The 27,171-nt window shown below is 45.1% G+C and overlaps 1 protein-coding gene across 1 annotated transcript in view; it reads left to right on the forward strand.

Annotated features, from left to right (window-relative positions):
- The first annotated feature begins 1,494 nt into the window (after nucleotides 1-1,494).
- Nucleotides 1,495-27,171, forward strand: part of LOC131729635 (protein phosphatase 1 regulatory subunit 29-like) — a 49,471-nt gene continuing 23,794 nt past the window's right edge. The window contains exons 1-2 of the mRNA XM_059019846.1: nucleotides 1,495-2,202; nucleotides 19,004-19,369. The gene's annotated coding sequence lies outside the window, so the exon portion shown is untranslated. The remainder of the gene's footprint in view (nucleotides 2,203-19,003; nucleotides 19,370-27,171) is intronic.

Consider the following 27,171-nt stretch of genomic DNA (forward strand, 5'->3'; position numbering starts at 1 on the left):
GTGTGTGTGTTTCAGTGTGTGTGTGTGTGTGTGTCTGCATGTGTGTGTTTCAGTGTGTGTGTGTCTGTGTGTGTCAGTGTGTGTGTTAGTGTGTGTGTGTGTGTTTCAGTGGGTGTTTCAGTGGGTGTTTCAGTGGGTGTGTGTGTCAGTGTGTGTGTGCGTGTGTGTAAGCTCTATCGTAGCGATAATAATAATATAGACACCTTGCATCGGATTCAGCAGGCTAGCGAGAAGTATGTGTCTGTGATATTAATATATAAAACACCACCTCGGGACTCAAAGGTGAAATAAAAGAATGAATGAATTAGGAAAGAAAGAATGAAAGAAAGCGCTGGGCTGCAGTGTGGAAGGCAGTGGGGTTTGAGGAGCTCAGTGGTTAGATAAAGAAAGCGCTGGGCTGCAGTGTGGAAGGCAGTGGGGTTTGAGGAGCTCAGTGGTTAGATAAAGAAAGCGCTGGGCTGCAGTGTGGAAGGCAGTGGGGTTTGAGGAGCTCAGTGGTTAGATAAAGAAAGCGCTGGGCTGCAGTGTGGAAGGCAGTGGGGTTTGAGGAGCTCAGTGGTTAGATAAAGAAAGCGCTGGGCTGCAGTGTGGAAGGCAGTGGGGTTTGAGGAGCTCAGCGGTTAGATAAAGAAAGCGCTGGGCTGCAGTGTGGAAGGCAGTGGGGTTTGAGGAGCTCAGTGGTTAGATAAAGAAAGCGCTGGGCTGCAGTGTGGAAGGCAGTGGGGTTTGAGGAGCTCAGTGGTTAGATAAAGAAAGCGCTGGGCTGCAGTGTGGAAGGCAGTGGGGTTTGAGGAGCTCATTGTTGTAAACTTTATGTATGTGTTTGTATTATAAAAAAAATATTACTTTTCACAGCGCAGTTCACCGTGGGGAATGTTCAGCACATTTAATTGACAACAGAACTGGCAGAAGGGACACGTGTCGCTGTCCATCCATCAACAGTCCAAAGCACCTTTGACCCTTGTTCCACAGTCCAGTTTCTGTGTCCTTGTGCATATTTTAGCCTTTTAGTCTCGTTCCCCTTTCTTAAGAGAGGTATTCTCACTGCAACACATCCTTCAAGTCCTGATTTCAAGAGTGACCTTCATACTGTTGATTTGATGGACAAAGACACCTGAGTCTTCTGCCAGTTCTGTTGTCAATTCAACGCTTGTCTTCTTTCTATTCAGGATATTATCTTCAAGTATCGCTTGTTAGACAGCTTTTTTGGGTTTTCCAGTCCTGGGTTTGTCAATTACAGATGATGTTTCTCTGTACTTGTTGATTATGCTTCGGATACCACACCTTGAAAATCGAGTGATACGAGATATTTCACTCAATGTTTTTCCTTCTTTATATAAGTCAAAGTTGTTATAATAGTAGAAAACACTAGTGGAGGCTTATCATAGAGAGAGAGAGAGAGAGAGAGAGAGAGAGAGAGAGAGAGAAAGAGAGAGAGAGAGAGAGAGAGAGAGAGAGAGAGAGAGAGAGAGAGAGAGAGAGAGAGAAATTTTACCTCAAACTTTCTTTCAGATATGAACCTACACACAAAATAACTCGTTATCACCCGTTTTATTTTAGTTTATTTTTCTCAATATTTCTGTCAGGTTTTACACGCAATCGACCCACACAGGACAAGTCCTCGGTCTCTGTGAAACCCTTTCCTCTCGACGCTGTTTTCAAATCGAGAGCAGTGCAGAGCAGCGCGGCTAAATAACGGTCGCTTAGAATGTTGACTCTTTCAAATTTTCGAGGGGGAAAATAAATTCCAAACTGCAACGGACAAGCAAACGGCTGTTTGTTTTCTTTCTAATATATATATATTTTTAATTTCTTCTTAATATCCTCTTCTCACGTATATTTTCCCCACAGACTACTACTAGAGAAATAATCTCCGTTTCGCGTTTTTTTTTTTACCCCCTCAATTTCTACACTTTATTATTATTATTATTATTATTATTATTATTATTATTACATTTCTTTTTCAAATTCGTGATACTCTTCTGAGGCGCTGCAGGGTTTTATTTTTAATTATTATTGTTATTTTTTTTATTATTATTAAAACCGCGGGAGTGGCGACACATTTGCCACAGCAATGCCTGGCTGACAAGCGAAGACAAACTGAGTAGGACGAGGAGAGACACCGAGACACAGCTGCATAGCAATTGCACGGGAGGAGGATGCTACACGGAGACGGCTGCTGGATGCAAACGGCGGCTCACGGTACCTTTCACACATTAAATTATTATTATTATTATTATTATTATCATTACAAGACGTTGTATGCTCATTAGTATCATTATCTGAACGGATATTTATTGTGGAGCTCGGGGCGCCAGCTAGCCCGCTTCACGACCGTAGTGTAGCCGTGCTGTCGTTAAAGATATAGTATGTGTTTTTACATGTGTGTGTTTTTAAATAGGTATTATATTTTAAACGTGTTTAAACTGGCGACAGGCGTCTATAACTGGCAAGCGTAGCGTAGCAAACATTATCTCTGCCTTTATATATATATATACAGGCTCCCTGGCTTGAGAAAGATATGTACAACATATCGAAACGTTGGGCAGCTGGCTCTTTGAGCTAATATATATATATATATATATATATATATATATATATATATATATATATATATATATATATATATATATATATATATACGTTTTATCTTAAGTCTGTGTTTGTGTGTGTGAGTGTTTTTTCCGCGTGTGTTAAATTCATGTCGAAAACACCCATAATATTAATACGTGATTTGCCTATTAAAATAACTGAACATTCAACATCTGACACGCTCTATGTACAATGCTGAGATACTGGAACTAGGTAAAGATGTGTAGAAATGTTTTTATTATATATATATATATATATATATATATATATATATATATATATATAGATAGATAGATAGATAGATAGATAGATAGATAGATAGATAGATAGATAGATAGATAGATAGATATTAGAAGACTCGGCAACACTGTATGCAAGCGCTATGTAAATAATAATAATAATAATAATAATAATATGTTTTTCTTTGCAATAATACTATACTTGATTATGAGGACGATTAGTTTAGTACACTACGTTAAGACAGACAGACAGATCGATAGATTATTAATTTCTTAGCAGACGCCCTTATCCAGGACGACTTACAATTGTTACAAGATATCACATTATTTTTACATACAATTCCCCATTTATACAGTTGGGTTTTTACTGGAGCAATCTAGGTAAAGTACCTTGCTCAAGGGTACAGCAGCAGTGTCCCCCACCTGGGATTGAACCCACGACCCTCCGATCAGGAGTCCAGAGCCCTAACCGCTACTCCACACTGCTGCCCCTAGATTGATAGATAGAAATGAAAAGTTTTTTAACGTACATAAAAGGTTTAAATGAGACATATATTTATTTCAGTTTTCGGACCAAACACAGTGCAGTAAACGTGTTATTTCTGTCAAGAATCAGATTTGATAGATAGATAGATAGATAGATAGATAGATAGTTTATTTATGCATTTATTTATTGTTGTGTTTGTTTTTGCATACCGTTTCGATCGGCGCGATTTGTTTCGTGAGTAAACGACACTGTGGACGTCGTGCTGTGTGACGTGTCGTGTGACGTGTCGTGTTCGTGAGCTGCTGCTGTTCGGTGCCACAGATGTATTAGAGGTCTCTAAATGGCCGGTATTGAACCGACACTTCATATTATGACAGGGCGGGCGGTGCTCCGGTATGAATGGGCTGCAGTCTCTCTCTCTCTCTCTCTCTCTCTCTCTCTCTCTCTCTCTCTCTCTCTCTCTCTCTCTCTCTCTCTCCCTCTCCCTCTCTGTGTTCCTCTCTCTGTCTCTCTCTCTTTCCCTCTATCTCTTTCTGTCTCTCTATCTCCTCTCTCTCTCCCTCTCTCTGCCTCTCTCTCTCTCTCTCTCTCTCTCTCCCTCTTTCTCTCTCTGTGTTCCTCTCTCTGTCTCTCTCTCTTTCCCTCTATCTCTTTCTGTCTCTCTATCTCCTCTCTCTCTCCCTTTCTCTCTCTCTCTCTCTCTCTCCCTCTCTCTCCCTCTGTCTCTCTCTCTCTGTGTTCCTCTCTCTGTCTCTCTCTCTTTCCCTCTATCTCTTTCTGTCTCTCTATCTCCTCTCTCTCTCTCTCTCTCTCTCTCTCTCTGTGTCCCTCTGTCTCTCTCTTTCTCTCACTGTGTAGTTGATGCTAGACTCGATATGGATTGACGCATCTCGCTGGTCTCAATAAAGTGACTGCGTTAAGGATGAAAAATAATTATGCTGAAAACGTTTCAGGGGCTACAGAAGCGTGTAATGTTTTTTTTGTTTTGTTTTGTTTACTGAAATGCAGAATATGTAAATTAGTGTGAATAAAAGAACACAAAAATAATAGGCGAGATAATATTGGTTAGCTTCTACACACTCACACTCACACACACCCACACACACTCAATCACACACATACACACTCACACACACACACTCACACTCACTCACTCAGAGAAGGGGTCGTGCTGATGTGTGAGTGAGTGTGTTTGTGTGTGTGTGTGATTGAGTGTGTGTGTGTGTGTGTCTGCATTACACACAGCTATGGCAGGTGTTAGCTTACAGAAAGTCTGCATGCCTTACACTGGCACTTCCTGGCTCACTTCTGCAGTGCCTTCTGGGTCACGGTACTGTCTGAAGGGAGCCTGTGTATATTGGTAAGCGCCAGCGCCATCTAGTGCACAGCTAGCGTCCCGCGAGCAAACAAAAGTGGTGCGCAGGCTGGAGGTGAGTCTGAATATCCCAGCACCGCATTCCTGTGAATTTAAGACGCAGCCCAGATTTCCCAGGCCAAATTTTGAGGGACAGAAGCTTAGTTTGTGAACTGTGGTACGGCTTCACACGTCGAAAAATATGGGTGGACCGACCAGCATCTCCGATCAGAGCTGAATGCTTTAGTGCGAGAGGTCCCGGGTTCGCGCCCGCCCCCCGCCTGTGTGTGGATTACCTCGCCCTGTGTGATGCGCCTGCCTGCGTTAACCGAGATCGCTACAATACACAGAGGGCTGAAATCGGTGAATAGACAATAAACACTGGAAAAACTGTGGAAATGGTTCATTAATTCACGTTGACTGTTCCCTAAATAAAACTTACTACAAAAATAATGATAAATACATTCCCCAGTGCTGCTGGGCAACGTCCCGCCTTCCTGACTTGTATCTATCAGTGATTCGTTCTGAATGCTTTAAACCCGCCCCCAGCTAGCTACTGAGTGACAGCACATTCCTGCATTTCCATTGGAGAGTCTGCGTGGGAGATTTAAAACGAGATTACAGTCAGGATGGAGGCTTGTTAGCGGGATTTCAAGCTGTATTACAGTTAAGATACGGAGGATTTAAAACAGGATTGTGGTGAAATGTACAAAAATACCTCCAGACAAAAACCCCAGAAGATGTGCCGAGACCAGAGGGATTTCACTGCGGAAGACAGCAAAGGAAAGAAGGGGCATCTTAAGAGTGGAAGTCCTGTCCAGTTACTACTATACATATTGACAGAAAAAGAAACGCTCAAGCATTTTGAAAATTAACCAAAAACACTAATTTCATAAAGTATATAAAAAACAAAAGCCCTTGAAAAAAAAAAAACGATTTACATAAAACTTGAAAACAGCTAAAAAATAAGCACCGAAAAATACAATTAATAAAACCTGAAAAACAGAAGCCCTAATTATAATATAATAATAAACATTGACACATATTAAATGTGTAAGAAAAGCAATAAAACCTCACAATAGCGCAGATGTTACTGAGCAAACACATTTTCTTGAGCTTTGTCAGTCAGCGCCAGTGGTGTGTGTTTCATAGGAGTCGTCCTAAAAATGCAGTAGAAAGTTTTGAAAGTCTTTATTTTTTATTTTTTGCTTGACCAATTATTACTATTTACTTTCCCCCAATTGGGAATGCCCAGTTATGTCCCGTCCCCCCCCCCCCACGCAGCACGGGCGCTCTGAGGGCGTGCCAGCGTCCTCCGATCTCACAATCGCTTTTACGCCGAGCAAACCAGAGCAGAGGTGGGCGGGGCTACCGAGCCCGGAGAACAGAGACCAGCCCCGCCTCTTATCCACTTTCAGTGTGCTCTGTGTCTGGCCAGTAGGGGTCACTGTTGTGAGACGAGGAGAAGGAATCCCTGCCGGTCCCCGCCCCCCCCCCCCCCCAGAGCGTCCGGAGCCCCTCCAGGAACGGGCGCCGTCCCAGCTGTGCGAGTCATCCTGCGCTCCCAGCGGCAGCGCTGTAACTGGCCACTAGAGGCACCCTGAAGCTCTTTTTTTTTATATAAAGTTTACCCGTCTGCTGTGTGTGTCATGTTATATCTCACTTCTAGTTCAAATCAGTTTTGACTTTGAATCTGTTAGATGCCCTAGCTGTTTCTTCGCTATTACAGTTCATGCATTTGTCTATGCGTCCTTATGTGTGGTGGTTGGTATACTTTCTAGGGACCTGTCACTGTGATGAGCAGGGATTTCCGCACTTAAAATAAAAAGGCTGAAATTGAGTCCGCCCCCCCCCCGTGTCACATTATAAGAGACGAGAATAGTATTTATGGTACGCTTTCAAATTCCAAGACAGTTGCAAGGTCCCCAGACTGCCATCAATCAATAATATTAATGTACCGTTTTACTTGAAACATTTCAAATACGTCTGCGTAGCGATAAGAAAAGAAAAAAAAACACACACACACAAAATAGAGTGCATGTTAAGAACACAAGAAAGTTTACAAACGAAAGAGGCCCCATTCAGCCCATCTTGCTCATTTGGTTGTTAGTAGCTTATTGATCCCAGAATCTCATCAAGCAGCTTCTTGAAGGATCCCAGGGTGTCAGCTTCAACAACATTACTGGGGAGTTGGTTCCACCAAAAAGCACCTCCTATTTTCTGTTCTGAATGCCCCTTTATCTAATCTCCATTTGTGACCCCTGGTCCTTGTTAGCTGATCTCCGAGTTTGTCTTTCTCATCCGGATGGCTGTTCCCAAACGCCTTGACCCTTGATCTTTAGGGGTGAGGTTTAGCGTTTTCGGCGTCTAAAGCCCCTTTCATACTGGCATGCTTGACCCGGGACGGGACCCGGTGTCTCACGGGTCTTCTACGTGCTTTTTTGCTCAAGCAGGGTGGACCTGGGTGACAGACGCAAGTCCACCCCGCGCCTATCAGTGCCCTGGAAGCAGCTTGTTACAGACGCTTCCATCCCAGCATCTCTGATTGATGTTTCTACATCCCTGCTGCCATCTGGCTCACGCTGCGTCTCGAAGCAACAGGAATACAGAAACGCTCCTTGCGGATGTGAAACAGCATTTGAGTCAATAAGAAGAATGAATGAATGCAAAAGTTAATAACCAGCGATACTGTTAATAAAGCTAATAAGAGGTGAGAGAATGGATTTTAAAGATGGTCAGCGCTCCTTTAAAGGGAGGGACCAGCGATACTGTTAATAAAGCTAATATGAGGTGAGAGAATGGATTTTAAAGATGGTCAGCGCTCCTTTAAAGGGAGGGACCAGCGATGCTGTTAATAAAGCTAATAAGAGGTGAGAGAATGGATTTTAAAGATGGTCAGCGCTCCTTTAAAGGGAGGGACCAACGATACTGTTAATAAAGCTAATATGAGGTGAGAGAATGGATTTTAAAGATGGTCAGCGCTCCTTTAAAGGGAGGGGCCAGCGATCCTGTTAATAAAGCTAATAAGAGGTGAGAGAATGGATTTTAAAGATGGTCAGCGCTCCTTTAAAGGGAGGGACCAGCGATGCTGTTAATAAAGCTAATAAGAGGTGAGAGAATGGATTTTAAAGATGGTCAGCGCTCCTTTAAAGGGAGGGACCAACGATACTGTTAATAAAGCTAATATGAGGTGAGAGAATGGATTTTAAAGATGGTCAGCGCTCCTTTAAAGGGAGGGGCCAGCGATCCTGTTAATAAAGCTAATAAGAGGTGAGAGAATGGATTTTAAAGATGGTCAGCGCTCCTTTAAAGGGAGGGACCAGCGATACTGTTAATAAAGCTAATAAGAGGTGAGAGAATGGATTTTAAAGATGGTCAGCGCTCCTTTAAAGGGAGGGACCAGCGATACTGTTAATAAAGCTAATAAGAGGTGAGAGAATGGATTTTAAAGATAGCCAACGCTCCTTTAACGGGAGGACCAATGATGCTGTTAATAAAGCTAACAAGAGGTAAGAGAATGGATCTGAAAACTGTTTCTCCCATCATTGATGAGATTTCTTCTTAGACAGTTCTAGAATTTATTCTTCTTGCTGAAATAATCTGCCAGGATCGTCTGTCGTTTTCAGTTCCTGCATTTTAATTACGTCTCATTGAAACACACAGACGGGCCCGGGGCAAAGAAATTGATCACTGCTCCCCACTATCAGCCCGCTGTCACCAGCTACTGATTGAGAAGCGCCTCGGGTTTGAACAGTGTGGCTCCAGTGGAGCTGAGGAGGGACTGGGAGGGAAGCAGTGTGGCTCTAGTGGAGCTGAGGAGGGACTGGGAGGGAAGCAGTGTGGCTCTAGCGGAGCTGAGGAGGGACTGGGAGGGAAGCAGCGTGGCTCTAGCGGAGCTGAGGAGGGACTGGGAGGGAAGCAGTGTGGCTCCAGTGGAGCTGAGGAGGGACTGGGAGGGAAGCAGTGTGGCTCTAGCGGAGCTGAGGAAGGACTGGGAGGGAAGCAGTGTGGCTCTAGCGGAGCTGAGGAGGGACTGGGAGGGAAGCAGTGTGGCTCTAGCGGAGCTGAGGAGGGACTGGGAGGGAAGCACCGTGGCTCTTGTGGAGCTGAGGAGGGACTGGGAGGGAAGCAGTGTGGCTCTAGCGGAGCTGAGGAGGGACTGGGAGGGAAGCAGCGTGGCTCTAGCGGAGCTGAGGAGGAACTGGGAGGGAAGCAGCGTGGCTCTAGCGGAGCTGAGGAGGGACTGGGAGGGAAGCAGCGTGGCTCTAGCGGAGCTGAGGAGGGACTGGGAGGGAAGCAGTGTGGCTCTAGCGGAGCTGAGGAGGGACTGGGAGGGAAGCAGCGTGGCTCTAGCGGAGCTGAGGAGGGACTGGGAGGGAAGCAGCGTGGCTCTAGCGGAGCTGAGGAGGGACTGGGAGGGAAGCAGCGTGGCTCTAGCGGAGCTGAGGAGGGACTGGGAGGGAAGCAGCGTGGCTCTAGCGGAGCTGAGGAGGGACTGGGAGGGAAGCAGCGTGGCTCTAGCGAAGCTGAGGAGGGACTGGGAGGGAAGCAGCGTGGCTCTAGCGGAGCTGAGGAGGGACTGGGAGGGAAGCAGTGTGGCTCTAGTGGAGCTGAGGAGAGACTGAGAGGGAGGAGAGGGGAGAGGAGGAAAGAAAGAGATGGGAGAGGAGAGTGGGAGAGGGGAGGAGGTGAGAGGGGAGCAAGGAACAGAGAAGAGGGAGAGGGAGAAGGGAATGGAGAACAGTGGAGAGGAGGAGAGGGAGGACGGTAGAGAGAGAGAGGAGGAGACAGAGAGAGAGAGAGATTGTGCAGAATGAGGGTTTGTTGTCTTTGCTGAATGAATGCACGGCTCCTGTTCTGTTTATATTGAACGCTGTGTGTTTTTCAAGCGCTTGCATTGTGTTTACTTTGCCTTGCCCACGGCTCGTTAGCTCCTTTTCATTCTGATGTCGTATCACTAACCCCCCACTGATTCATTACTGATCATTATGGCAATTAATAAACACCACTACTGTACGCATAATCAGCCTTCACATTTGATTGAATGTCAAATTAACAGGGTGTATATTAACTAAGGCTGGGGCGATGCAAATCCTTCACTATTGATATGTATCGTTCTCAAAAAAGCCGATGCATCGATTTATCGACATTATGAAAGGGTAAAAAAAAACACACACACACACACACACAACCAGCAGTAACACGCGTGTGGATTATTGTGTAACATTGCTAGGAACGCTTTTCAAAACTATTATGCGTATTAAAGTGATCACATCTGCTCATGCATATAGAAATTTTAAATCTATATTATTATTAGTATTTTATTTTACCTTATTCGTGTTGATTTGTACCAGTTGGAGGGTAAAAGCTAAATTAAAAACAAAAAAAGGTTGTTTAAATTCATAACAAGTCAGAGTAACCAATCAAGAGAAAGAAAAAAAACACACACACACACACACAGACACACACACACACACACACACACACACAGACACACACACACACACACAGACACACACTCACACACACACACATACACACACACACACACACAGACACACACACACACACAGACACACACACACACACACACACATACACACACACACACACACACAGACACACACTCACACACAGACACACACACACACACAGACACACACACACACACACACACATACACACCCCCTCTCTGCCCTCTCTCTCTCTCCCTCTCTCTCTCTCTCTCTCTCTCTCTCAAGCAAATTCAGGCATAAGTCCAAAACATTTGTCCAGTGCATCTGCCATTTTATAGTTTTTTATTCTATTTCTGATGCAAAAATGTTTTTTTCTTCAAGTCATTAAAATTCCATCTGTTCGAATGTACACAGCCTGGCCACTTTATTAGGACATGGTCACATTATGCTCTGATCACAGCCTTGGGGTGAGGCTGGTAGAATGGGACCACAGTGTGCTAACTATACCCTCCATGATCTTCAATGGCAGACAGACAGACAGCGGCACTGCAATGGCTCTGTATTACACTGAGGGGCAATGGTAGCACAAGTATAGGGCAGCTACAATGGGGTGAGGCTTGTAGAATGGGACCACAGTGTTTTAACTCTCTCCTTTACCATTGAAAGCAGGACTGAGGGAGTCTTTCTTCTTCATTTTACACCACAGAGAGCGAGTTGCTTGTAAGCCTGATTTTCTGTCTGTGTTTTTTTCTGGAGAAGATGAAAAAAAAACCTCAATTCTCTGGAGTGCTGATACACTGAGGGAATTTTACACAGCGCTTCAGTGATTCTTAAAGATCTCACCCCAGCGTCTGTAGACAGAAGGCTGATTCGCCCCTTGGGGGAATTTACACTCATTAAAACAGCTTATAAAGGGGGGTGGAGGGAGAGACAGGGCTGGATTAACCCATCACAGGACATCTTCCCATATGAATCACAACAGATACAATATGTATATATATATATAGGGCAGCAGTGTGGAGTAGTGGTCAGGGCTCTGGACTCTTGACCGGAGGGTCGTGGGTTCAATCCCAGGTGGGGGACACTGCTGCTGTACCCTTGAGCAAGGTACTTTACCTAGATTGCTCCAGTAAAAACCCAACTGTATAAATGGGGAATTGTATGTAAAAATAATGTGATGTCTTGTAACAATTGTAAGTCGCCCTGGATAAGGGCGTCTGCTAAGAAATAAATCATAGTACTATAGAATAATAGAGGGGCTTCAGTGAGTTACTGGAAAATAATTCCATCAAGGGTGTCTGTGACATCATAAACTACGAGAGCAAAGGCGGAGCTTCTAAACTGTCACAGAACCCCGAGATGGAATTGTTTTCCTGCGACTCACTGAAGAGGCTCGTCTGTTATTTTTTCTAATCCACAGATACCCCTGCGATGCTGATATTAAAGAGGACGAGGTTCAGCGGTCCAGTTGTTTTTTTGTTTTTTTTTTAAACGTCGTGTTTCAGCGCTGTACAAAACAAACAAAAAAAAAAACTGTGTCAACTCAGTTGTCAAAACCAAAAAAAACCCCTACTTTTCAGATGGAATAACAATGTAATAAAAACGTTGTCAGACGCGGGAACCTTGTTGCTCAAGTAATTTCTCAGGTGCGGACGCAGCAATTGCTCGTAACTGAGTTGAGGAATTTGAGGAACAATTGGGTTGCGCAATTGATCGCTCAGGTGTGGACCCGGCTTAAGAGTTTAGATTGCAGTCCTTACTGGAGAATTCAGAAGTGACTGGACTGTGTGGGTGCGTCTACAGCAACCGGCGAGCGACGCGGGCGGCCGGCCTGGGTGAAGCGAGCGACTCTACCGGAATAGAGCCGCGTTCCATTTTTACAACGCACATCACCAGCGACCTGGCGTGAAACGGGCCAATCAGAATGGTCGGAAGTGAACTAGGCTAATCAGAGTGGTTAAAGAAAAGGGCTTGTAACCTGGAGGTCCCCGGTTCAAATCCCACCTCAGCCACTGACTCATTGTGTGACCCTGAGCAAGTCACTTCACCTCCTTGTGCTCCGTCTTTCGGGTGAGACGTAGTTGTAAGTGACTCTGCAGCTGATGCATAGTTCACACACCCTAAGTCGCCTCGGATAAAGGCGTCTGCTAAATAAACAAATAATAATAAAAATAATAGAAGCAAAATCCTCTTGCGTCGCTCGCCTCCAGTGTAGCGTCGGTTGTGTTGATTTTTCTTTGGTGTAAATCACTGATCTGTCTGCTGTGGTCCAGTGCGCTTTCATACTGGAAGACAGTGTGACAAGGTCCCTGAAAGCGACAAGCACAGCCCGCTTTACCACAATATATATACACATATATACACAGAGCTCCCTCTCTATAACACGGGTCTCGGGGGGACACACACAATATGAGTGTTATAACCGGGGGAGGGGGTAGGGGGCGCCGTGGGACACACAGCAGCACACATCTGAATAAAATACAAAATGAAATAACTCCCTCTCTGTATAGTGAAGCAAAAATGTAACTTTCCGTGAATTAACCATGCATAAAGCACCGTGTAATCAACGCTGTATTTTTAACCAAAAAAAAGGTAACATTCCCACTCGTGGATCATTTCAATTAGCAGTTTTTAAACTATAAATAGTCTAAACGGCGGTCAGGAGTTCGAACCAAGCGCGAGAAGGAGAGCGGTTCAGGAGAGGGGAAGAGGGAGTGGGCTCGCCCCCGGGTTGGGCTGCCAGAGCAGGGCTGAAGCGCCTCGTCTCCCGGAGAAAGCCCGCCTCTCCTCTCACAGCACAAAAAAGTAAATGCATTAGGGAAGATAACCACGTCATAGGCCTGATGTTTATTTAATCATAAAACGAATGTTGAATAAGATGTCTGTAAAGTGCCAGCGCAGCTTTTCTTCAGTTCAGACGCTGTGTCAAAAGGGAGAGACAGGAACGGAAGTTACACTGAGAAGGTGTTTACAGAACAACACCGGTACTGTATTTACTGTAGAAATATTGCATGAATCACTAGTATAGGGAACTGGGGGACCTGCTGTAGGAGCGTTACATCCGAGGCACGTTATAATGAGCTGCCAACCTTGTAATGTAGTTTTTTACTGCCTGTGACAGGGCGGCTGAGGGCTATTGAGACTCAGAGACAGTAGCTCTCTCCGTCTCTCTCTCTCTCTCTCTCTCTCTCTCTCTCTCTCTCTCTCTCTCTCTCTGTTCAATTCAGTGATTCTTTTATTGGCATGACTACAGCAGAAGTATTGCCATAGCAATTACAAAATAAATAATAATCAAAATAAATAATAAATAACTCTCTCTCTCTCCCTCTCTCTCTCTCTCTCTGTGTCTCCCTCTCTCTCTCTCCCTCTCTGTCTCTCCCTCTCTCTATCTCCCTCTATCTCTCTATATCTCCCTCTACCTCTATCTCTCTCTCCCTCTCTCTCTATCTCCCTATATCTCTCTATCTCTATCTCCCTCTCTCTCTATCTCCCTCTATCTCTCTATATCTCCCTCTACCACTATCTCTCTCTCCCTCTCTCTCTATCTCCCTATATCTATCTCCCTCTCTCTCCCTCTCTCTATCTCCCTCTCTCCCTCTCTATCTATCTCCCTCTCTCTATCTCCCTCTATCTCTCTATATCTCCCCCTACCTATATCTCTCTCTCCCTCCCTCTCTCTCTATCTTCCTATATATCTCTATCTCCCTCTCTCTGTCTCCCTCCTCTATCTATCTCCCTCTATCTATCTATCTCCCTCTCTCTCTCTGTCTCTCTATCTCCCTCTCTCTCCATCTCTATCTATCTATCTCCCTCTCTCTATCTATCTCCCTCTCTCTCTCCCTCTCTCTCTGTCTCCATCTATATCTCCCTCTACCTCTATCTCTCGCTCCCTCTCTCTCCCTCTTTATCTCTCTATCTCTATCTCCCTCTATCTCTATCTCCCTCTCTCTATCTCTCTATCTCCCTCTCTCTCCATCTCTCTCCTTCTATCTCTCTATCTCTCCCTCCCTCCTGTGGCTCCAAACCCCTTTTTCTTTTCCTCCCTAATGGAGCTTCAAGCTCCTTTTCTGTGGCTGTTCCCAATTTGCATCTATTATCTAATTTGGGAGCAGCCACATTCTCGCATGTATTTGGCAGGGATTCCAGTGCTTGCATCAGCTTGTACTGGCTCTGAACGGCTCCACACTATTCCACTACAGCTCTCAATTATAATTATATTCTCTGTATCTCGTATTAGATTTTACTCCTATAGGTATCCATATTCACGTTGTTTTGAATTTGCTCTTATTTGAAATCGTTCTGCTCTGCTTATCGCACTCGCTACTGACTCTTAATGCAATTTACTCTTATAAGAAAATATTTCCACTATCAGTTGAGCTGCTGTGAGTGGAACTCGCTCTTCAGTGTGATTATTTACTGTGGTCTTTATTGTGCTCGGATTTCAATTAGATTTGATTTTCTACTGATTTTGCTGGACTTTATAACCGCTGTTATCTGTACTGTGATATTTCACAATGTGATATTTTGCATTGTGATATTTTGTAACCACTGTAAGTCGCCCTGGATAAGGGCGCCTGCTAAGAAATAATAATAATAATAATAATAATAATAATAATAATAATAATAATAATAATAATAATAATAATAATAGGGACTCTTCTTCCATTTCTTTCGGTCTTATTTAGGTCTTCCGGTCACACAGGGAGACACGTTCGCAGGATGTATCGCTGGCTTTGTCGTTCTGAAGCGGGTGCTGTTGTTTTTTTTTGTTTGTTTTTTTCACAGCAGTCCCTTCCAGAATGTTCTGCAGACAGTTGATTTCTCACGTCTGTTTCTGCCAGGTTCAGCCTGAGAGAAAAAAAAAAACAACACACGTGTTCTGATTCTGCACACTTGGCCAGTGCATGAAAACGTGGCTCTCCGCTCGGTGCAGATCAGAGCGGTTTTATTGTGTGCCAGTTTTCATCAGCAGCCAGCTGTCGAGTCAGTCTCTTGGTAAGGACACAGATCCCATCTCCAGGCTGTCCAGGGGAGTTCCAGTAAACACTGCGAGCTCAACGGTGTCTCTCCTGCTTGCTCGAACAACACAAGCACTAATTTCCGCACAGTCTTGTTAATTCTTGTAATATTATTATTTATTTCTTAGCAGATGCCCTTATCCAGGACGACTTACAATTGTTACAAGATATCACATTATTTTTACATACAATTCCCCATTTATACAGTTGGGTTTTTACTGGAGCAATCTAGGTAAAGTACCTTGCTCAAGGGTACAGCAGCAGTGTCCCCCACCTGGGATTGAACCCACGACCCTCCGTTCAAGAGTCCAGAGCCCTAACCACTACTCCACACTGCTTCCCTTATTCTCACTTAATATTTCTCACTCTCGTCACATAAGGCAGGGGTCTCCAATCCCGGTCATGGTGGGACGCTGTCCCAGCTGGTTTTTGTTCCAGCTGTACCCTAAATTAATTCATTGGAGCAATTAAGCGCTTAATTGGGACTGGGAGGGAAGCAGTGTGGCTCTAGCGGAGCTGAGGAGGGACTGGGAGGGAAGCAGTGTGGCTCTAGCGGAGCTGAGGAGGGACTGGGAGGGAAGCAGCGTGGCTCTAGCGGAGCTGAGGAGGGACTAGGAGGGAAGCAGTGTGGCTCTAGCGGAGCTGAGGAGGGACTGGGAGGGAAGCAGTGTGGCTCTAGCGGAGCTGAGGAGGGACTAGGAGGGAAGCAGTGTGGCTCTAGCGGAGCTGAGGAGGGGCTGGGAGGGAAGCAGTGTGGCTCTAGCGGAGCTGAGGAGAGACTGGGAGGGAAGCAGTGTGGCTCTAGCGGAGCTGAGGAGGGACTGGGAGGGAAGCAGTGTGGCTCTAGCGGAGCTGAGGAGGGACTGGGAGGGAAGCAGTGTGGCTCTAGCGGAGCTGAGGAGAGACTGGGAGGGAAGCAGTGTGGCTCTAGCGGAGCTGAGGAGGGACTAGGAGGGAAGCAGTGTGGCTCTAGCGGAGCTGAGGAGAGACTGGGAGGGAAGCAGTGTGGCTCTAGCGGAGCTGAGGAGGGACTGGGAGGGAAGCAGTGTGGCTCTAGCGGAGCTGAGGAGAGACTGGGAGGGAAGCAGTGTGGCTCTAGCGGAGCTGAGGAGGGACTAGGAGGGAAGCAGTGTGGCTCTAGCGGAGCTGAGGAGAGACTGGGAGGGAAGCAGTGTGGCTCTAGCGGAGCTGAGGAGAGACTGGGAGGGAAGCAGCGTGGCTCTAGCGGAGCTGAGGAGAGACTGGGAGGGTAGCAGTGTGGCTCTAGCGGAGCTGAGGAGAGACTGGGAGGGAAGCAGTGTGGCTCTAGCGGAGCTGAGGAGAGACTGGGAGGGAAGCAGCGTGGCTCTAGCGGAGCTGAGGAGGGACTGGGAGGGAAGCAGTGTGGCTCTAGCGGAGCTGAGGAGAGACTGGGAGGGAAGCAGTGTGGCTCTAGCGGAGCTGAGGAGGGACTGGGAGGGAAGCAGCGTGGCTCTAGCGGAGCTGAGGAGAGACTGGGAGGGAAGCAGTGTGGCTCTAGCGGAGCTGAGGAGGGACTGGGAGGGAAGCAGTGTGGCTCTAGCGGAGCTGAGGAGGGACTGGGAGGGAAGCAGCGTGGCTCTAGCGGAGCTGAGGAGGGACTGGGAGGGAAGCAGTGTGGCTCTAGCGGAGCTGAGGAGGGACTGGGAGGGAAGCAGTGTGGCTCTAGCGGAGCTGAGGAGGGACTGGGAGCCCTCATGAGTTCAGCGAATGTTTTTTATGCGGCGTGAATGGGAGTGTGGTTCATGATAGTCAAACCCTCAAGATGATTCCACTCCAGATAAGCAAGGAGTTCCCCCGCAGTGCCTCTGGCTAGCCAGGCTCGGCATGAGAAATCTGTTGCTTTGCTGCACTGTTCTGCGTTTGGACTCGGCTGTCAAAGCTTGTTTAAAAAACGAATGTCATCTTGAAACCTGCTCACCACTACATGAATAGAACAGAACAGAGTACAATAGAATAAGAACAGAACAGAACAGAGTAGCTCTGTTATAGCTCAGTAAATAACTCACATTTAATGGGACCACAGTGTGCTAACTATACCCTCAATGATCTTCAATGGCAGACAGACAGACAGCGGCACTGCAATGGCTCTGTATTACACTGAGGGGCAATGGTAGCACAAGTATAGGGCAGCTACAATGGGGTGAGGCTGGTAGAATGGGACCACAGTGTGCTAACTATACCCTCAATGATCTTCAATGGCAGACAGACAGACAGCGGCACTGCAATGGCTCTGTATTACACTGAGGGGCAATGGTAGCACAAGTATAGGGCAGCTACAATGGGGTGAGGCTGGCAGAATGAGATACCATAAGAGACATGGAAAGGGGGTCAGCGGGAGTCTTTTTTTTTTATAATCAAGCCCAGTGATATTGTTTTCAATCTGTTACCTTTTCCATAACGAAACATCACTTGCAGGACGGATTTCAATATTAATTAGCACATGTCCCATGCCAGTGAGCTCAGAATACATTAGCAGCTGATCGCTGTGGATGTCAATCGTTTCCTTGTGCTAATTGGGGACGCTCTGGGACATAAAGACAGTATCCTTTTGTGAATTTCTGACATCACATGAACTAGAAAGACAATCGGAGATTCGGAACACCTGCCATCTGAAGCACATCCTTGCGTGACTGAACTAAGAAGTGGGACCCGGTACTAATTCCAATTACAGCCTTGTGCCTTCAGAGACAGGGGAAGGGGGTCGACAGGACTTTTAGCGATTTTATCAGCGAGACAGACTTTTTACACTTATAACTTTAAAGTCTGTTTCAAAGCTCTTTTGAAAATGTCCGCTCTAGTGCCCTGGGGTTTGACAAAAACAAAAACACATAACAAGGGCTCTGGCTTTTCCGTTCCGCACCACATCAAGGATCGTTATCGCTGTGCTTCCCGTCTGACAATGCAGACCCTGACGCTATCACTGCACGAGAGAGGACATTGTAAAAAGAGCTTCGAAACAGACTTTAAAAAGGGCACAAAGTCGTCAGGATGCTAACCATGAAAAGAAAAACGACAGGTCCATTATTTAAACAGCTGTAGCCACACGTGGGGACGCGGGACGCTATATTTTATCAGAACCCCGTTACTTACCCTTTAAGAAGATACGCGTAGATGCTCGGATTTATTGTGAGAAGTATTTAAATCAAGGGAAGTAATGTTAAGACTTCACAATGCATTAGTAAGACCTCATCTAGAATATTGTGTTCAGTTCTGATCACCTCGTTACAAAAAGGATATTGCTGCTCTAGAAAGAGTGCAAAGAAGAGCAACCAGAATTATCCCGGGTTTAAAAGGCATGTCGTATGCAGACAGGCTAAAAGAATTGAATCTATTCAGTCTTGAACAAAGAAGACTACGCAGCGATCTGATTCAAACATTCAAAATCCATAAGGTATAGACAATGTCAACCCAGGGGACTTCTTTGACCTGGAAAAAGAAACAAGGACCAGGGGTCACAAATGGAGATTAGATAAAGGGGCATTCAGAACAGAAAGTAGGAGGCACTTTTTTACACAGAGAATTGTGAGGGTCTGGAACCAACTCCCCAGTAATGTTGTGAAACTGACACCCTGGGATCCTTCAAGAAGCTGCTTGATGAGATTCTGGGATCAATAAGCTACTAACAACCAAACGAGCAAGATGGGCTGAATGGGGCCTCCTTTCGTTTGGAAACTTTCTTATGTTCTTATAAGTTTTTGGATGATTTTTAATGGTCATGAAAAGCCAATTTTTAGACCCTGAAATGCTGTGAAATGAGCCACGCTTTCACGTGACAAATAAATAAATAAATAAATGAAAAGACAGCGTTTCTAATCCCCTTGTCTCTTTCTCTTTAGGGTTGAGGATAAAAACTGTTGTCCCCGTCACTGTTAAAAACTAAACTCATCGCTTCTGCTGTAAGAGAGACGGACAGCCTCAAAATACTGTTTTTTTTTTTAACCCCATGCTGTTTTTTTAAAACGCTCCTTGGGTTTTTCTTTTGTTTTGTTTTTTTATCGGGAGGGATCTACTGAAGACTACTGAAACAAAAAACTCCGGACGGACGCACCTTTTTTTAATGGAGACTCTGGAATCTTAAAAAAAGAGAAAAGACATCTTTTAAATTTGAAAGGAGAGGGGGAAAAAAAAATAATCTTCGTTTTTTTTTTTTTTTCCTGGTTTTCTACACCAGCGCTCACACCAACAAGTTTGAAAACATTCAGGTAAGAATTGCGTTCTTAAAATCACGATGGAGTTCATGTTTGTATTTGGTGGCGGAACGACACGCTGATGGGCTGCTTTGTTGAAGTTCTGCAATTCAATGAGACTGGGAGAAACACTCTGTGAACTACGGCTCCCAGCATGCCTCTGCACCCGCGGCAATGGTGAGGCATGCTGGGAGCGGTAGTTCTTTATGCCGTGGTCTCGTATCACAAGCGATACAGACCTCTATTACGATACATCATGTACAGCTGTGGACAAAAGTTTAGCAGCATCACCCTCTATATAGAATGAACTGATTCAGCTTCATAAAGTTCAATGAAAGCTGCTGAATAATGTTCCCTTGTTAACATATTGAATTCCACCCCCTCTATATAGAATGAACTCATTCAGCTTCATAGAGTCCAATGAAAGCTGCTGAATAATGTTCCTAACATATTGAATTCCACACCCAGCGCTTTGTAGTTTTCCAGATACTGAACAGAAAAACTGACGTTGAAAAAAAAAGTGACATTTCAGAAATGTAACATGAATTACTACTGGACTGCGATTATGGCTTCCGGTATAGACTTTTTTTTTTTTTTTAAGCGATATCATGTTGTAGTTTCTTTGATTACATCACGATGTTAAATAAAATATCTAAATTATGTTCATATATATATATATATATATATATGAACATAATTTAGATATTTTATTTAACATCCTGTATATATTAAATTACATCTCAATGCTAAAATTCTAGGCGATGCTAAACTTTTGGCCAGAGCTTTTTACTGAGTGGATTTCTACACCGTCGTTCCGTTTTAAAATACTGTGTTTTTTTAAACAGGTTCAAAATAAGACAGCTTGCTAGCTAGCAGCCTGCCAAGTGCTGGCAGTGCTTTGTGAAGCTGGCTCTAAATGCAGAATCAATGGAAAAAGGCATTGCTGTGGGTATGCAGTCAAACGTGCAGCCTGTAAATCACAGGAGGATCTGATGAGCTTGTGCAATGCGTTTAACTCTGGGCAGCAACCAGACAGATCCCTGCAGGACCTTCATGAGCTCAGATAGATGGAGGGAACCTATTTAGAGCCAAGATGAATTAGGAGAGGCTTGATTGAGGTCTTTAAAAATCTCTACAGGATTTGACAAGCCCAATACTTTAAGCACAGAAGCCAGGACCGGGGGGGAACACACACAGTGTGGGAGTGAGGGGACAGAGGGAAGGAGACACGTCTTCACACAGGGAGTGGGGAGGGGGTGGGACGGGTCAGCTGTCGATGCTGAAGCACTGGGATCCTCGGAGACCCGACATGTGACACAGTTCTGAGATGGATCAGCTGGGAAGGGGACGAGCTCCGATGATGGGCTGAACCGGACTCCTCTCGTTAGCAGATTTGCTTGTGTTCGTAATCTTTACTATCATAGCAAAGAGAAACTGGTAACATATCACAAAATGCCAGGCCAAACTAAGCGAGCCTAGCAGAGGGGCTTCTCTGTGTTTTAGATAATGCCAGGCCAAACTAAGCGAGCCTAGCAGAGGGGCTTCTCTGTTTTAGATGAGCCTGTTGCAAAATGCGAGTCCATGCAAAGTCTGTATTTAGAGAAGATGTGTGTGTGTGTGTGTGTGTGTGTGTGTGTGTGTCTGTCTGTCTGTGTGTGTATGGGTGTGTGTGTGTCTGTGTGTGTGTGTGTGCGTGTGTCTGTCTGTGTGTATGGGTGTGTCTGTGTGTGTGTGTGTGTCTGTCTGTGTGTGTATCTGTGTGTGTGTGTGTCTCAGTGTGTGTATGTGTGTGTGTGTGTGTGTGTGTGTGTGTGTGTGTGTGTCTGTGTGTGTGTGTGTGTGTGTGTGTGTCTGTGTGTGTGTGTGTGCGTGTGTCTGTCTGTGTGTGTATCTGTGTGTGTGTGTGTTTCAGTGTGTGTCTGTGTGTATGGTTGTGTCAGTGTGTGTGTGTGTGTGTGTGTGTCTGTCTGTCTGTCTATCTGTGTGTGTGTGTGTTTCAGTGTGTATCTGTGTATGGGTGTGCGTGTGTGTGTGTGTCTGTGTGTGTGTGTGTGTGTCTGTCTGTGTGTATATCTGTGTGTGTCTGTGTGTGTGTGTGTGTGTGTGTGTGAGTGTGTGTGTGTGTGTGTGTGTGTGTGTGTGTGTGTGTGTATCTGTGTGTCTGTGTTTTTCAGTGTGTGTCTGTGTATGGGTGTGGGTGTGTCTGTGTGGGTGTGTGTGTGTGTGTGTGTGTGTGTGTGTGTGTGTATCTGTGTGTCTGTGTTTTTCAGTGTGTGTCTGTGTATGGGTGTGGGTGTGTCTGTGTGGGTGTGTGTGTGTGTCTGTGTGTGTGTGTGTCTGTCTGTCTGTCTGTCTGTCTATCTGTGTGTGTGTGTGTGTGTGTGTGTGTGTGTGTGTGTATCTCAGCTTCGTAATAAAGTAATGACAGTACAGAGCTTTTCTGATTTACATGCTGTATCTGTTGGAGCCGAAAGGAACAAGCAAGTGAAAACTGTCAGATGTAACTTGAATAAACACTTCAAATAAAATCAACGCGAGGAAAGATGGGGGCGTTGAATGAAATGCCAAAAAAAACCAAACATTTTATTACATTCCGCACAACAGACTAATCACCATACGTGACATTTGCCTTGCAAATTAGCCAGCACTGGAAAACACTGCAGAGTACTGTACCTGCATCTGCAACACACACAGAGATACACCACACTGCAGAGTACTGTACCTGCATCTGTAACACACACAGAGATACACCACACTGCAGAGTACTGTACCTGCATCTGTAACACACAGAGATACACCACACTGCAGAGTACTGTACCTGCATCTGCAACACACACAGAGATACACCACACTGCAGAGTACTGTACCTGCATCTGTAACACACACAGAGATACACCACACTGCAGAGTACTGTACCTGCATCTGTAACACACACAGAGATACACCACACTGCAGAGTACTGTACCTGCATCTGTAACACACACACAGATACACCACACTGCAGAGTACTGTACCTGCATCTGTAACACACACAGAGATACACCACACTGCAGAGTACTGTACCTGCATCTGTAACACACACACAGATACACCACACTGCAGAGTACTGTACCTGCATCTGTAACACACAGAGATACACCACACTGCAGAGTACTGTACCTGCATCTGTAACACACAGAGATACACCACACTGCAGAGTACTGTACCTGCATCTGTAACACACACAGAGATACACCACACTGCAGAGTACTGTACCTGCATCTGCAACACACACAGAGATACACCACACTGCAGAGTACTGTACCTGCATCTGCAACACACACAGAGATACACCACACTGCAGAGTACTGTACCTGCATCTGTAACACACACAGAGATACACCACACTGCAGAGTACTGTACCTGCATCTGTAACACACACAGAGATACACCACACTGCAGAGTACTGTACCTGCATCTGTAACACACACAGAGATACACCAGCAGTGTGTATTATGTAACGTAGCCTCTCCGTACTCAGCTTGCTTGCCCTTTAGAGCCAGACACAAGAATCGCACGGTGAAGCACGTTCATGCACTTTAATTTCATTTACAACACAAAAAGAAACCAAACAAACGCCGAGCTGAAACGCAGAGCCTCACTTCACTTTAAACAGCCCGTCACTATCAGACTGGACGGCTGTGTTAGAACATTTTATTTAGATATAAATGATTTTTTGGTCTTCAAATACAACTCACAGAATGGGTTGAACATTAAGTCAGATTCTGGTTAAATTCCTAGTTAGATAGTAAGGTGATAAAGATCTTTCTGGTCTCTTTTGTCTTTGCTAGGACAAGGCTCCAAGACAATCTGAAATAGGTGTTGGCCTCTCCTTTGATGTCCAGTTCTAACAAGAAAGGCATTTGCCATTTAGGGTGGATCATTGTTTTTGTGTTAGAGTTACCAACACATTGTTAAACATATTTACAGACTAGATATTAAACAGGTTTACTTAGGAGGGTTAAAAAAAAACGAGCTACTTCAAAGAGAAACTGGATTGAACCAGATGCTTGGAAGCTAGGGTTAGGACAATGGACAATTAACCAAGTGATAAGAGATTTGTGTCTTTGTCTGATTGGTTTAAAGAGAAATCATGATGTCACTGAAGGACTGCATTTAAACTGAGAATACTGAAATGTTCTTTGTATTGCTCTGATCCGTGCTTGGAGAGAGGATACCTGCAAACTGTTGTCACCATGTAACCTTTAAGATGTCTGGTTGCAACTTTGCAACTCAGAACTTTTATCTTCAATAAACTACACTTATCTGGACTCAAACAAGAAGCCTGCAACTTCTCTTTCGCTTCGTCTGTTATTGCTTATCACAACAGGCTGAACCGTCCCCCAGTCACACAAGCACTTTTCACACAAGAATGTAACTTTACAAAAGGCCTTTCTTTTCTTGAACTCGGCACTTCTCTTCCTAAACCAGCTCCCTGGTGATCAATCGATCTCTCCCCTCTCTCTCTCCCCTCCTCTCTCTCCTCTCTCTGTCTCTCTCTCGCTCTCTCCCCTCTCTCTCTCTCCTCTCTCTGTCTCTCTCTCCCCTCTCTCTCTGTCTCTCTCTCTGTCTCTCTCTCTCTGTCTCTCTCTCTGTCTCTCTCTCTCCCCTCTCTCTCTCTCTCTGTCTCTCGCTCTCTCCGCTCTCTCCCCTCTCTCTGTCTGTCTCTCTCTCTCTCTCTCCCCTCTCTCTCTCTCTCTGTCTCTGTCTCTCTCTGTCTGTCTCACTCTCTGTCTGTCTCTCTCTCTCTCTCTCTAATGCTCTCTTTTATAGTCTGTGGCTGTTCCCAATTCACACCAGTTATCTCGCTTGGGAACAGCCACATTCTCTCATGTTTTTTTCATATATATATACAGGTAGTGGACAAAAAAAATGGAAACCCCTGGGTAAATGAGGCACACCAAGTATATTGAAAGCAAGGGCTTCCACACAGGTGTGGCTCATGCGTTAATTAAGCAAATGACATCCCAGCATGCTTAGGGGCATGTAGAAAAATGCTGGACAGGTCTGGTTGCATATGAGACAGCAGTGTGGAGTAGTGGTTAGGGCTATGGACTCTTGACCGGAGGGTCGTGGGTTCAATCCCAGGTGGGGGACATTGCTGCTGTACACTTCAGCAAGGTACTTTACCTAGATTGCTCCAGTAAAAATGTCTAATTGTATATAAAAAATAATATGATATAATTGTAACAATTGTAAGTCGCCCTGGATAAGGGTGTCTTCTAAGAAATTAATAATAATATAATTACTGGCTGCAAGAGGAGACCTCAGTGACTTTGAAAGAGGGGTGATTGTCGGGGCGCGTTTGGCAGGAGATTCAGTGGTCAAGACAGCTCAACTTGCTGATGTTTCACGAGCAACGGTGTCTAACGTGATGTCGGCATGGAACTCCGAGGGAATGACATCATCAGCAAAGGGCAACAGCGGGCGGAAACGCATACTCCAGGATCGTGATATCCGTGCGTTCATGCGAAGTGCACGGCAAAACAGGCGAGCGACTGCAGATCAATTGACTGCAAATTTCAACCTGGGGCGCGACCGGACAGTTTAATCAAAAACGGTCCAACGGGAACTCCACAGAGCGGGATAGCATAGTGGCCCAACTCCTTATGAAGTGACTTTACATTGGGGTTTCTATTTTTTTGTCCACTACCTCTATATATATATATATATATATATATATATATATATATATATATATATATATACATATATATATATATATAATTATTATTATTATTTATTTGTTAGCAGACGTCCTTATCTAGGACGACTTACAATTGTTACAAGATATCGCATTATTTTTACATACAATTACCCATTTATACAGTTGGGTTTTTACTGGAGCAATCTAGGTAAAGTACCTTGCTCAAGGGTACAGCAGCAGCGTCCCCCACCTGGGATTGAACCCACGACCCTCCGGTCAAGAGTCCAGAGCCCTGACCACTACTCCACACTGCTGCCCCGTTTATTTATATATATATATATATATATATATATATATATATATATATAATATAAATTAGTCTGATTAATTTTTATCGTTGTTCCGACTGCATACACATCCTTTTTCTTCTCCGTTATATTTTTTGCGTTTCATGTTCCTCTCTTTCGTGGATAACGCGGCCGGCTGCGGGACAAAGAGCAGATCCTGAAAGCTTCCTGTAATGAGGGGCTTAAAGACCTTTTTTAAGCGGATTAAAACCTCGCTGCCCAGGGAGCTAAACTCGATGCGCCCCACCCACCCCCGGTATGAATCGGAGGGGATTATATACATCAGAGGATTACATAAGAGAGAGGAGAGGAGGGGGGGCAGCGACAGTGCTGTAGCAGGTGAATCAGTCCCATGCTGTGCTATTGACAGTGCTGTAGCAGGTGAATCAGTCCCATGCTGTGCTATTGACAGTGCTGTAGCAGGTGAATCAGTCCCATGCTGTGCTATTGACAGTGCTGTAGCAGGTGAATCAGTCCCATGCTGTGCTATTGACAGTGCTGTAGCAGGTGAATCAGTCCCATGCTGTGCTATTGACAGTGCTGTAGCAGGTGAATCAGTCCCTTGCTGTGCTATTAACAGTGCTATGGCAGGTGAATCAGTCCCATGCTGTGCTATTGACAGTGCTATAGCAGGTGAATCAGTCCCATGCTATGCTATTGACAGTGCTATAGCAGGTGAATCAGTCCCATGCTGTGCTATTGACAGTGCTGTAGCAGGTGAATCAGTCCCATGCTGTGCTATTGACAGTGCTATAGCAGGTGAATCAGTCCCATGCTGTGCTATTGACAGTGCTATAGCAGGTGAATCAGTCCCATGCTGTGCTATTGACAGTGCTATGGCAGGTGAATCAGTCCCATGCTGTGCTATTGACAGTGCTATAGCAGGTGAATCAGTCCCATGCTGTGCTATTGACAGTGCTATGGCAGGTGAATCAGTCCCATGCTGTGCTATTGACAGTGCTATGGCAGGTGAATCAGTCCCATGCTGTGCTATTGACAGTGCTATGGCAGGTGAATCAGTCCCATGCTGTGCTATTGACAGATAGTGTTAATATGCAGTAGATTGTGAAACATGTGTTTATACAGTAATTATAATACACAATGCCCCAGACGTATTAGCTATAGCTTTGTAGTTTCACCATATCCAATGTATTTGTTTTTCTGGCTTCACTCCAGTAGCGTGGATAAAAACAAGCATCTCTCAATCTCTCTCTCTCTCTCCCTCTCTCTCTCTCTCTCTCTCTCTCTCTCTCTCTCTCTCTCCCTCTCTCTCTCTCTCTCTCTCTCTCTCTCTCCCTCTCTCTCTCTCTCTCTCTCTCTCTCTCTCTCTCTCTCTCTCTCTCTCTCTCTCTCTCCCTCTCCGCTCCCAAGAAAATGATTATTATGTTTATTTTTTTCAGTCGAGGATTTGCCAAGCTCATGTTGGTACCCTAGCAACGGGGGGAAAATAAAATAGTTTGTTTTCTTCCCTGTAATCGTCCGGCTTTGCATTCGTCAGGAGCTAATCTCTGCAGTCAGGAACGTCCTGATAATGGGTTTAAAAAACATCTGTATTTCTTTTATTTCTGTCAGCGAAGTTTTGTGTAAAAATGTGGCACTGCAATGGTTCTGTATTACACTGAGGGGCAACAAGTATAGGGCAGCTACAATGGGGTGAGGCTGGTAGAATGATTTTAAATATTGTTTACCAGACCTCTCTGTGCTTTACAATGCTTCCCTATGCTTTACCAGACCTCTCTGTGCTTTACAATGCTTCCCTATGCTTTACCAGACCTCTCTGTGCT

This window comes from Acipenser ruthenus, unplaced genomic scaffold, assembly GCF_902713425.1.
Source record: "Acipenser ruthenus unplaced genomic scaffold, fAciRut3.2 maternal haplotype, whole genome shotgun sequence".
In the NCBI taxonomy this organism is placed as follows: domain Eukaryota; kingdom Metazoa; phylum Chordata; class Actinopteri; order Acipenseriformes; family Acipenseridae; genus Acipenser; species Acipenser ruthenus.